The 13469-nt window shown below is 34.9% G+C and overlaps 1 protein-coding gene across 1 annotated transcript in view; it reads right to left on the bottom strand.

Moving 5' to 3' along the window:
* LOC136036065 (eukaryotic translation initiation factor 4E-binding protein-like) overlaps positions 1–10912 on the bottom strand; it is a 54847-nt gene extending 43935 nt beyond the window's left edge. Inside the window, exon 1 of the mRNA XM_065718025.1 lies at positions 10821–10912. The gene's annotated coding sequence lies outside the window, so the exon portion shown is untranslated. The remainder of the gene's footprint in view (positions 1–10820) is intronic.
* Positions 10913–13469: the final 2557 nt, after the last annotated feature.

The raw sequence follows: 13469 nt of genomic DNA, 5'->3' as shown, positions 1-13469 counted from the left end.
ATCATCTAGAATCACTGATCCGACAGGATTACCCCTGGGGGAAAAAAGAACGAATAAACACGGAACTTGAAACTTCTACAATAGGGTTCATTGATATCAAATTTCGTTTTCTTTTTTAGTTCCGGTTGCTATTCAGCTGCGTCTCTCCTTACTTACAGTTCGTGGTAATGAGCTATAAGTAAGGAGTGACCCGGCTCAATAGTAGCCGAAACTCTAAAAAACGGAATTTTGATATCAATAGATTTATCAAAATCGAATCGAATTTTTATGCTGATTCCAAATATATAAGTTTCATCAAGTTTAGTCTTATCCATCAAAGGTTACGAGCCACAGAAAATTTGTTTTCCAAAAAAGAGGGGAAACAACACTTAAAATTCATAGAATCTTAATGAAAATCACACCATCATATTCAGCGTATCAGAGCACTACTTTAGAGGTTTCAAGCTCCTATCTACAAAAATGTTGAAATTTGTATTTTTTACCATAAGAAAGGATCCGTGTTTATTTGTTTGTTTTTTTCCTCCGGTGGTAATTCTTATCGACCCAGTGCTCCTAGAATATCAGGAGACGGCTCGTTCGAGCGGAAATCAAAAGTTCTAGTGCCCTTTTTAACTGACCGAAAAAATTGGAGGATTACTAGGCCCTCTCCCACGGGCCTTTTTTCTCAAAATCGTCAGATTAAAATTTTTTATAGCCATTTTGTTCAACATAGTTGAAAGGCCGAATACCAGCTCCTCCTCAACATCTCGCTCTTTACGCTAAATTGAATTATGTCCCAATTCTAGAAGAATGACTCCTGAAACACCATGTTGTTTTAATCAAAACAATAAGAAGCTTTTTTTAAGGTACTAAAAAACTTCAGCGTAAAGAGCCAGGTGTTGAAGAGGAGCAACCTCCCTCATATACGTAATAATTTCTGTTCGTTATAAGTTTTAATGTTGCTCCTTACTTTCAATTGAAAAAACGTGCTTTTTTAAATTTAATTTGCAGGAAAGGTCTATTTACATTTAGTAGCCAAATTGAACTACTGTATTCATTGGCAATCTGTAGAAATTCTCTGCAAAAAGATGAACAGTCAAAAAGAGAGTAGGCTAAAAGCAAAAGTGAAAGTGGGGTTAAAGTGAGGATTTTTGCTGAAGCAGAACAACAAAATTGAGACCTAAGGAGAAAAACGAATTTTTCTAGGGATTATGGAGTGCACTTGAAGCAAAATGCAAGGAAACTATGTTGTCCTTTCCTCAATAGTGACCAGATTGGCTTTGTGCAGAAGGGAGATTTAAGGTACTTTACCATCATTAAATATGATTCTTAGGCATCATTTTCCTTTGAACTGCTTTTGAACTGGCCTGCTATTCCTTTGGGATGCCAGAATGTCAAATAAGACTGGAATTTTCAATAATTGGCTGCACAAATGAGAGAAAAATTGTCTAACAGTATGATTTAGGATATTTGTAATTTTGAAGAAATTTAAGGAGAGAACTTGTGGTATTTGTACATTGTTATTGTGATAAGATATGATTTATTCATCATGGAATACACATACAATATTACATTTTATTATTTCTTCAAAGGCTCTTTGGCCTGTAAAGAAGGGGGGAAGATAAACGAGCCACTTAATCAGAGAAGAATTTTTCTTTAAATAATCAAATTACTCACAGAGAGAAAAGGAGAAGAAAAGAAAATATAAATAAAATAAAAACTATAGAAAACAAAACTAAATAGACTAATAGATTGAATAGACTAAATTAATTAAGTGAAATATCATGATCATGGTAATAACATTCTGAGATAGTAACAAGCAGTAATTTCATAGCAGTAGAACTAACATTTCAAGGGGTATAGAGAGAATGGAATAAGGGGTCTTGAGTCTTGAGTTGTAAATTTCCTTCTTCAATACTACCTAAATTTAAGTTGACTTTCTGATGAAGGTGGCAAGATCGTCTTCATGCAAAAGAAATGTTATTAAAATTATGGTTATATACTTGATCAGTCACATCTCCCCATATATACGACATATTTTCGACATAATACCCTAAGTTAGGTATTTTTTCCCGAGACCACACTGCTTTTCTATGACGAACAAATAAGCATTCAAATAGGGATAAATCCATTTATTAGACAGTGAAAACAGATACGAAAGTCTGAATATTTCGATCACATGTATTCAACTTACATTTAGGCAATATCAAAGAAGAAAATTTACAACTGAAGACTTTGTATGAACCCTGTTAATGAACTCTCTCAGACAAATCTAGTGAATGTACCGTGAACTATTTGTCAACCGGAAGCAATTATTTTGTTCTGTATAAATATGTTAGTTTTAATTTTAATGCTTTGGTGTTTCTGCTGATGACCATCGCTGTGCATGTGATCGAAATACCCAGCCTTTTTTAATCTGTTTTCACTGTCCGATAAATGGACGTTTATTTGTTCGTCATAGAAGCGCAGTGGGATCTTGGAAAAAATATCTAATTTATAGTACGACGTCGAAAATTAAATATCAAAGCACATGAATCCACCGTAATGTTAAATATCCGCGATGACGCTCCCCCAACTCTCCGTAATTTAAATAAAAAGCACATTATTTTCAGTAGATTTTTTTTTTGGATAATCAGTTAACCCCAGCTTCTTTTCTTACAAAGTTTAAACCTGTTATTACCTATGTTTACAGGCACAAAAGAAATTGAAGAAGGCACAGAGAGCACAAAGGAAGCAGAAAAAAAATGATTTAACAGGAATTTCCCCTACAGAAATTACCACTCGCTTAGGCTATTGTTTTGCTATTGTTGAGCTTCACGAGTCATGTGATTTGGATAGCTTTAATAATTCTTGTTCAATGCCTGATTGCTGTTACGGAGTCAAATTGTAAGCTTACTTCGTTATTTTATCAGAATTATTTGGTTGAATAATTACTCTATTTCAACCTCTTTTCATAAGAAACTTAAATCTACTTTAACTTATGTTCGGAGCTACAAAGATGAAAAAAAACGTACAAAAATGAAGCAGGAAAAAAACTTCTTTAAAATAAAAATTGACCTTTCCCCAAGGAAACTCTCCACTGGCTTTGGCGATGTCTCTGTTGTTGGGTTATTGTAATCTTGTGATTTATTCAATAAAAAAAACAGTTTTTCCAACTGAAAATAAGGAGCAACGTTAAAAATTGAAACGAACAGAAATCATTACGTAATATGACGGGGGTTGCTCATCGCCAACACCTCGCTATTTATGCTAAAGTTTTTAGTACTTCAAAAAAACCTTCCAATCAAACATTTCGGGGAACGAACTGTAAGCAAGGAGAAACGCGGCTGAATAGTAACCGAACTCTAAGAAACAGATACATCAAAAGAATCGGCTTTTTATGCTGATTTCAAATATATAAATGTCATCAAGTTTAGTCTTACCCTTATGAGCAGGAGAACATTTTCTTGATTTTCGAAAAGGGAGAACACCCCCTAAAAGTCAAGTGGTCTTAATGAAAATAACGCCATCAGATTCAGCATATCAGAGAACCATACTGTGAAGGTTTTAAGCTCCTGTCTGCAAAAAGGTTGGATTTTGTATTATTTGCCAGAAGAAAGACGGACGGATGCGTGTTTATTTTTTTATCGCCTGGGGTGATCGTATCAGCACACTTGTCCTTAAATATCAGAAGAGGGCTCAATCGAACGGAAATTAAAAGTTCTAGTGCCCTTTTTAAGTGACAACAAAACTTGGAGGGCAACTAAGCCACCTCCCTTGCCACTTTTTTCATCATGCTTGAAAGGCCCAATAACTATGTCTCTGGGTATAAAATGACCCCCCCCCCCACATCCTAAGGGAAAGGTCTCCAAGTTATAAAATTTGCCCATTATTTTACGCAAAGCATTTGTGATTCGGATGCATGCATACATTTTCAGGTGGGGGGACAAATTTTCTGCTAGGGGTTAAGAGATTTTACAAGCGGAGTGGTTAAGAGTAATTGACCTAGGTAAATTTTCACCTGAATTGTATTGTCTAGACGATATTTCCATGATGAGGGGGTTTCTCCGTGGAGGTGGGGTTGGATTTCCTGGCATTTTCTAAAATCCGATCAGAAATTAAATTTTAAAAAACGAGTTTTTTCTACGGAAAGTAAGGAGCGACATTAAAACTCAAAACGAACAGAAATTATTCCATATATGAAAGGGGCTGTCCCCTCCTCAACGCCTCGCTTTTTACGTTAAAATGTGGTTCTTTCTCACAGCTCTACTTTTTAAAACAATTAACAACTTTAGCATGAAGCTTTTTTATTTGATTACTGATCTGATCTGTAGGAAATCTGGCTCCACCTCTATGGAAGAATCCCTCCTCCCCACGGATGTATTCTCTAAAAATTCAATCCTGGTGAAAATCTACCCCGAACAATTGACCTTAACATCACCATGCATAAAATTGAGTTGGCAAAGAGAAAGCAAGGTATAAGAAGGATTTCGCATAGAAGTTCTGGCAGATTCCCACAGTTTAAAATTTCCACTTTAAAATTCGCTCCCTGAAAAATTCTCCACTTAGAAAATACCCCAGCAGAAATTTCGCCCCCCCCCCGCTCCCAAAAAATGTATGCATACTTCCAAAAAACAAATACTATACATAAACAATGGGCAAATTTTATAACTTAAAGACCTTTCCCCAGGGGCTGTGGGAAGTCATGATGTCTTCAAAGGCATAGTTATTCGGCCTTTTAAATATGCTGAACGAAAACGCTATCTCAAAACTTTCATAGAACGATTTTTAGAAAAAGTGCACAGAGGGGGTCTAGTTACCCTCCAATCTTTTTGTTCACTTAAAAAGGGACCTAGAACTTGTAATTTCCATTCAAATGAGTCCTTTCCCAATATTCTAGGATTACTGGGTTGATAAGATCAACCCTGAAAAAAAAAAAACAGACAAAAAAAAAAGAAAAAAAAAACACCAATGCCTAAGTGATCTTTCTTCTGGCAAAAATTCAAAATTCCCCATTTTGGCAGATAAGAGCTTGAAGTCTCTAGAGTTGGGTTCTCTGATATGCTGAATCTGATGGTGTCAGTCTCATTAAGATTCTATGACGTTTAGGGGCTTTTCTCCTCTTTTTGAGAAGATAAGGCAAATTTTCTCAGGCATGTGGCCTTTGATGGGTAAGACTAAGCTTAATGAAACTTGCATATTTGAAATCAACAAAATAAACCTATTATGTTAATATTTCTTGTCTTGGCTTTGATAACAGGATAACAGATACATATATCTATTGGGATTAATGCCAGAACTGCCTCTCAGTCAATTGGACTATCTGTCTTGGTTTTTTCTACAACTAGCCATGACTTGATGCCTTTGATCAATTTACTTTAGTGAACAAGGGGCGGAAAGGGGGGGCTAGTTGCCCTCCTATCTTTTTGGTCACTTAAAAGGGCACTATAACTTTTAATTTGCATTCGAATCAGCCCTCTTCTGATGCTCCATGACCATTGGTTCAATACAATCATCCCAAGAAAAAAAACATGCAACCTCACATTTTGTTACCACAAACTGTTTGATAAGGAGTAGAATGTTTTGGTATTATCTCATTCTAAACTGAGAGAAAATCAGAAAAGAAAATCCATGGAACCCTTATAAAAGAGGTAGGTTAACAGCAGCATTTTATTTAAATGCTTAACACAGATTGATATCAGGAAATCAAAGTCAGAGACAATTTTAACAAATCAGATTCAAAAAATGTGTGTTCATTGTTGAAATGTTGGGAATTGAGCACACCTCCTTTTCCTTAAAATTTCAAACATAGCATTGAATTCCAAGATTTTTTTAAATATCAAGGACGTTTCCACTAAACAACAAAATCACTTTAAATTCATTCTTCCTTTGCATTTCTTTTTTGTACCTGAATCTTGTAAGCAGTTGCTTCATAAGACCAATATTGAAAAAGGCTAGACAGATTAGCTTATAACCTAAGGCTCTATCCAGGCAGTAGACAGGGGAGGGTGAATTATAGAACAGAAAACCTAATAAGGCTACATATAGGACAGAAGTCGGATACGGAAAAAGAAACATGCTGTTCAATATTCATTTTGGATATAATAACTGTCACTGCAATGGCATTAGAGCCCCCTCCCCTAATAGGGCCAGATATAGCCCTAGGCGATATGTGACTTTTCTGATTGTGCTTTTGTTTCTCAAATTAGGTTTATCTAGCACTATGAACCAGTGCTTGATTAGAAATAAGGACGAAAAGTAACAACAAACCCAAAAAATCCTCCAACTTTTGTAAAATGCCTAAGGATAAATCTGACCCCATTAGGGGGTAGGAGGATGAGAGGCAATTGTGACAACATTGGCTATTAAATTTGGAGAGATCACCAAATATTTATTTTTTCCAATCATATTTCTGTACTGCAAGTAGTCTCTTTTGGACAGGTGTGTAATAAAACTGAAAGCAACTAATCCATAGAATCCATGAAAGTTAAAATCCATTAATGAGCTCTGATAAGAATGAAGTTAAAAAAAATTGTTGTCGTAGTTAATATAGTAGAGGAGTCTTCAGAGTAATTACCTTAATTTGCACTTAGGAACAAAATAAGGTTCTATTGGATCTGTTTGGCTCCATTGCTGAGATGGCAGTTAAAACATTTTGCAGAAAATATAAAAAAGAGGATTGTGACTGTGTTTACAGATAACCATGGGCAGTGCCAGTAAGGATAGCATACCCCCTCTCCTGAATGCAAGTACACATACCTGATACAAACTTGCTTTGCCTTGAAATATTAATCCTTGTTGATTTTGCTTGAATCAAGCCTTAATTTAAAAACCCTTCTTACGGGATTTGAATCAAATTAAACTAAGCCAAATTAAAAGCTTTGCCACAGGTGAAGGACGTTTTCCATCAGTCGTGTTAGTACTAGACATTAGTCGCGTTAGTACGTGTTAGTACTAATTAGTACTATCCCAGAGCACCTTGTTCTTCTTTACCTTGAAGGTTTGCTACGTCAAAATTCCTTTGTCTCTGGCCTAAAAATGGCTTAGCTGGTCCAGTTAAATTTAAAGCATTAAATATGTACTCAAAGGAGAATATCTTTATCATTTGTTTAACCCCTGGTTTAGCAGCATTTTGCCATCCCAACACAAATTGTTTAATAAGGACTCTGCTTGTGCATGCTAACCAAAAATTGCAAGATAAAATTCACTAAGAAATCAAACTGTTTCAAGAATTTGATTACCCAATTCCATCATTTTGACAAATTGACATTTAAAATGCTTGTCTTCCCTTTTAGAGGCTTAATAGCTATTAATTCTAAAATGCACAATTTTTGTATTTCCTACCTAGCTAGATACATTACCAATAATTGTCACCTAACTGTTAGATAACAATTCATGGTTCACAAGGTCATAGACAATTGCTAGTAGACATTCAAAAGGAACAAAACCTGAATCAAGGACTTGGCTTGATATCAGCCTACTTGTCAATATCAAGCTATTGGCTTGTTTTGCATACAGGTTTGAAACAACCTTGAACCATTTGTCTTTTTATTGACTTAGTTTGCAAGCCTTTTTGGAGCAAATTTTCAAAGTTCATACTAGGAATGTGCTAAATCTAAGATTTCCTTGCCATTGGCTTTGCAAGCTTGAATAAATGATTTACTTATAACAATCCAAACATGAATTGCTTGAAACAAGCCTATGGCCTGTTTCAAGTATGTTTTCAACATTCATGACTTAAGATGTAAGTCTTTAAGATGTTCATGACTTAGAATTGTAAGAAGACAAGAGTTTGGGAAGTAGCAGACATAAATCAATTTTTTTTTTGTATTTACAAACTTATTTGGCTTTATAGCAAGCTTGAATCAAACTTGATACAAGAAATGAAAGTTCTTAAGCCAAACTGGCCAGACATGACAACAAACAACAAAGAGAGATAAAACCAAACAAAAAAACCTCAAACAAGACTGCAGCCAGTGGAGAGAAAAGAGATGAAAGACAAAAATAACGTGGATATTTTGCCTGTATCTAAACTAGGCATCCTCAGCACAAGATAAAAAAACAGCTAAAGTAAAAACAAATAAAACCACTACCAATAATAATAAATACGATTGTTGCTACTGATCCATGTAGGGAAAAGAAGCTATTAGAGTTACTTCAATGAGAACATCAAAGCAACTGATTGCTTGATCAGTTCTCTACTGAACTCTACTGGCCACAGTCTTGTTGGAGGTTTTTTTTAAGTTTTATCTCCCTTTATTGTTAGTTGATGCAAAAAAATTAGCTGGCACAGTATAGCCTAGAACATAGCCTTTCCAAATTCAATTATTCTGCCTCACAACACTTACCTTAGATTGGATATACTCATGACAGTCTGTCAACATGAGGGAGGGGAGTGCAATGTCAGGAGAACAACCAATATATTTGGAGAGAATTTAAAAAAGGGAATCTAATGGTAGGCTACTACTCTTATTAGCATGTTTCCTATAGAAAAGGTCAACTATTTAAATATCATCACATTCCACTTTCTAGGTGGTATAATACAGATTTCACAGTTATTTTTCTCTTCAACTGGTGATTAGCTGGGTAACTACTAGGTGTTCTACCCTGCAAAAAGACAACTGCAATGTATAAAAGGCATTATCATTCTAAAATTCTCCTCTCCAGAAAGAAACAGTGTAAATTCTGGAAACCATTTCAAAACATTTTAAAATAATTACTTATATGATTCATAAAAACAAACCATTTAACTCCTTAACCCCCCCCCTATTCCTCTAATGAGCAAATTTATCACTAAAGTTTACAAATATATATTTTTAGATATATAATGGTAAATATATAATTTTTCACTTACAAATCCAATTTATAGCCCTTTAGTGGATCCTGAAGTGACACCTAATCCCTTATTTTTGGCAAAATGAGTAAGTAAAGAAAGGTAGTTAAAACATATCAAATTATGACAAATCAATTCCCTTCAAGTCATATATTCAACAGGGATTGATTAAAAACAATCAAATTTAATAAACCTAACAGACAATAGATATTTAAGTACCATTGCTTTGGAAAAAATGTGATGGTGTTTTATTTTCTTTGTGAATGGGTTTTTTGACCCACCAAAGCCATTAGACCTGCATCTAATTATGTAAGAACTTCTGATCTATTGGATGTTGCATATTATTTAGAAATTATTTACAAATTCAGACAAAATACAAATAAACATGATAATATAATGAAAAAATATGCCACATATTATAAAGTAACAATTTTGTTGTTTAAGTTTTTTTTTGTCTTATGCATACCAATACCCCAGAGCTACAAATGAGACCATATTGGGGGAGAGGAAGTAGATTTGCAAGTGAAACATAAACATATTTGGTAATAACTACTGTGCAAAAAGTATTCTACCAAATACTTAAAAAATACAAAAAGAGGTTTGCCTTGTATAAAAGGCATTATCATTCTAAGATTCGCCTTCTCCAGAAAGAAACAGAATAAACTCTGGAAACCACTTCAAATTTTTTTTTTTTTAATAATTACTTATATGGTTCATAAGCACAAACCATTTAACTTTTCACAACCCCCCCCCCCATTTCCTAATGAAAAAATTTATCACTGAAGTTTGCAAATATATATATTTTTTATTATACAATGGTAAATATATAATTTTTTCACTTACATATCTAATTTATAGCCCTTTAGAAGATCATGAAGTGACACCTAATCTCTTATTTTGGGTAAAAGGAATAAATTAAGAAAGGTAGTTAAAACATATCAAATTACAACAAATCAAATCCCTTCAAGTCATACATTCAACAATGATTGATTAAAAACATTAAATTCAATAAACCTAACAGACAATAGATATTTTAGTACCATTACTTGGAAAAGATGTGATGGTGTTTTATTTTCTTTGTGAATGGGTTTTTTTACCCGCCAAAGCCATTAGACCTGTATCTGATTATATAAGAACTTCTGATCTGTTAGATGTTGTATATTATTTACAAATATTTACAAATGCAGATAACAATACAAGCAAAGTGTTTTTAATTTGGAGAGTGGGAACTAACAAGATAGGCTAGCTAAGAAATACATACCTTAGAAGTCAAAATTTCATCCTGAATCCAAAAATAACATTGCTTTTCATTAGAAACTGACCTTGACCCTTCCTCAATATGAAAACATATCACCTGAATTGTATTTATGTGTTACATTTTCCTTAGGCTAATATTCCCTAAATTGAATTAGTTTTATGAAAATAATGGAAATTCATGGTGTTTAATGCAATTCATAGCAGCCTATACATTTGCACATTAGGGTGGTGGGGTTAAAGTTTGTTCCTGGTGGAAATGAATGTTGTGTTTGGATTCAGAATTCAATTCTAACTTTAAACTTATGTCAATTTCTTATCTAGCCTATATCATTATTGAGCTAATCCAAAAATTTTCCAAAATCAGTAAACTAACCCTACTTATAATATTTAATTTATTTCTTATTGACAGTGGTTTCTGAAACCAATTTGGGAAAAAATAAACAATTTCATATAACTTAGAGCAACATCTAGGCATTAAGGACTGAGCTGTGATGTGCCCAAGGCTAATTATCATGGTAATCACGACTACATTTGAAATAGAGCTGATTTCTGGCTTAGATAGATACCTAAACAGCATTGCCAATTTGGTGTAGGCTAGCTAGCCTATTTCATGAAAATAATACTCTGCCATGATTAACAACTGATTGCATGCATTTTTTGATCCACCATTGATTAAACCACATTTCTTGCAGCCAAAAAAAATATCTTTCAAGACGATCTCGTTTGGAGTGCTGTATTTGTAAGATTTGCCTTGTTACACAAAAATACTTACAGATATGTAAAACGTGACACTTTTCAATGAGGCACAAGTTTTGAATTGTAGCCGTATCGATTATCATGATTGACAGACGACAAATGTCAGTGCGTAGCAGATTAACCCGAAAAGAACGTCGATTCAGGCCGTCTCAATCTCAATCAGCTTGTCAAAAAATGTGACTTTGATCATTTCTGCATAACAGACAGCAATAGGCATCGTTTACTTTGCCGTTCAACGTTTCGACTCTAGACTAGAAATTAAACAAAGAAACACAAGTTTTTTAAATGAAAGTGAGAAGCGACATTACAACTTAAAACGAACAGAAATTATTCCGTATATGAAAGGGACTTTTCCTCCTCAACGCCTCGCTCTTTACGCTAAAGTTTGACTCTTTCTCTTAACTCTACTTTTTAAAATAGTAAAAAGCCTTAACGTAAAGAGCGGGCGTTGAGGAGGAAAAGTCCTTTTCATATACGGAGTAATTCCTGTTCGTTTTAAGTTTTAATGTTCGTGTTAAGTTTTAATGTCAATCCTTACTTTCATTAAAAAAAAAAACTTTAGTTTTTTTTGTTTAATTTCAAAAAGTTTTTGAATTAATGCATGTTTTGATCTTGCCTCTCCACGCATAAATAATTAAAACGAAATTTGCATGCTATTTTTTTTTTTTGGCTAAATGGCTTTCTCATAGTTTTAATCGGAAGATTTTGAGAAAGAAGAAGCGAGGGAGGAGGCCTAGATGCCCTCATTTTTCGATTACTTAAAAAGGCAACTATAACTTTTTATTTTTACGAACGTTTTCATAAGTAAAAAATATACGTAACTTACGAATTAACTTACCTAGCGAACTTTTATATTCGTATGTTTTTATTATGTATATGAGGGGGCTTACCCCTCGTCGATACATCACTCTTTACATTAAAACTTAGATTGTGTCCCAATTCCTTAAGAATGACCCCTTGAATCGCAAAGGCCGTAAAATAAATAGTTGAAATTACTAAAACACTTTAGCGTATAGAGCGAGGTATTACGAGGAGGTAAACCCCTCACATGCGTGATAATTTCTGTTCGTTTTAAGTTTTAGTGCTGCTCCTCACTTTCAGTATAAAAACTTTTCATATCTATTTTTTCATTGTTTTTTTTTTTAAATAATGCTAGACAATACTGCACCCTTTCATTGACAGTCTCTTCCCCCATGAGAAGTTCCTCCATGGAAAGATCCTCCCACATAATCCCCCCTCAACTCTCCCCCCAAACCGAAAATTCCCCTGAAAACGTCTGTACACTTCCCAGTAACCATTACTATATAAACACAGGTCAAAGTTTGTTACTTGCAGCCCCTTTCACGGGGACTGCGGGGGAGTAAGTCGTCCCAAAAGACATTGTTATTAGGTTTTTCGACTATGGTGAATAAAATAGCTATCTCAGAATTGTTAATCGGTGACTTTAGGGAGAAAATGAGTGTGGGAGGGGGCTTAGGTGCCCTTCATTTTTTTGGTCACTTATAAAGGGCACTAGAATTTTTAATTTCCGTTAGAATAAGCCCTCTCGCGATATTCTAGAATAACTGGGTCGATACGATCACCCCTGGAAAAAAAACAAAAAAAATGAACACGCATCCGTGATTTGTCTTCTGGCAAAACATGCGAAATTCCACATTTTTGTAGATAGGATCTTAAAACTTCTACAATAAGGTTTTCTGATTTTCCGAATCTAATGGTGTGATTTTCGTTAAGATTGTGTGACTTTTAGGGGGTGTTTCACCATATTTTCTAAAATGAGGCAAAATTTTCTTAGGCTCGTAACTTTTGATGGGTAAGACTAATCTTGATGAGAATTATATATTTAAAATAAGCATTAAAATTCAATTCTTTTGGTGTAACTATTGGTATCAAAATTCCATTTTTACAGTTTCGGTTACTGATTTCCTTTCTTTTTTTACTTTACTCAGGCTGAGGCTCCTTGACTAGGCAGGATATCATACCACCAGCGGCTATAAAATGGTACTAGGTAAAAAAAAAATGTAAATGACACGGCATTAGACTTTACAGTCCCTACCGTCGGTGCTGATCTCGATTTCTGGGCCCTTCAGCCAAAAAGTGCAATGGGGGTTGGGGGCCAACCGTCAGGGGCTTTCGCAGACCCCTCTTATTTGCTTTCCCCAGATTTCTCCAGGTACCCATTTATAGCTGAGTCGACTCTGGCTAAGCTTACGTAGTCACGCCACTGACCCCGGTCTCAAACTGAACAATTGGGTACACTGGGATTCGAAACCGCGTCTTCTCAGACAAAGGATCCTGAATCCAGCACACCAATCCACTCGGCCAGGACGGCTATAAAATGGTAGCATAAAATGGTACTACCAGCACTTGGTGATTTGAAAAAGCTCTGACATAGCAAGCCCATCATTCCTTATGCTATCCCACGCTTGTCATGAACTTCCTTTCTTCATCTTTTCCTGGATATTTTTGCAAACTTAAGCTGCCTTGTACTTCTCTAGTATGACGAAACACTGTTCATATGCCTCCGTGACTTACTGATCCTTTTACTGGTTTAGCCTTTCGGCAGATATTTTGCCGTTGGTTGTTTCACAATTTTCCTCACATTCCTGTCAGCTTCATGGACAGCAAAGCTCCTGGTCGCTAAGCCAAACGGTTCTATGTCAAA

Source organism: Artemia franciscana, chromosome 2, assembly GCF_032884065.1.
Source record: "Artemia franciscana chromosome 2, ASM3288406v1, whole genome shotgun sequence".
Taxonomy (NCBI): Eukaryota; Metazoa; Arthropoda; class Branchiopoda; order Anostraca; family Artemiidae; genus Artemia; species Artemia franciscana.
This window is presented reverse-complemented; position numbering and strand designations above follow the sequence as displayed.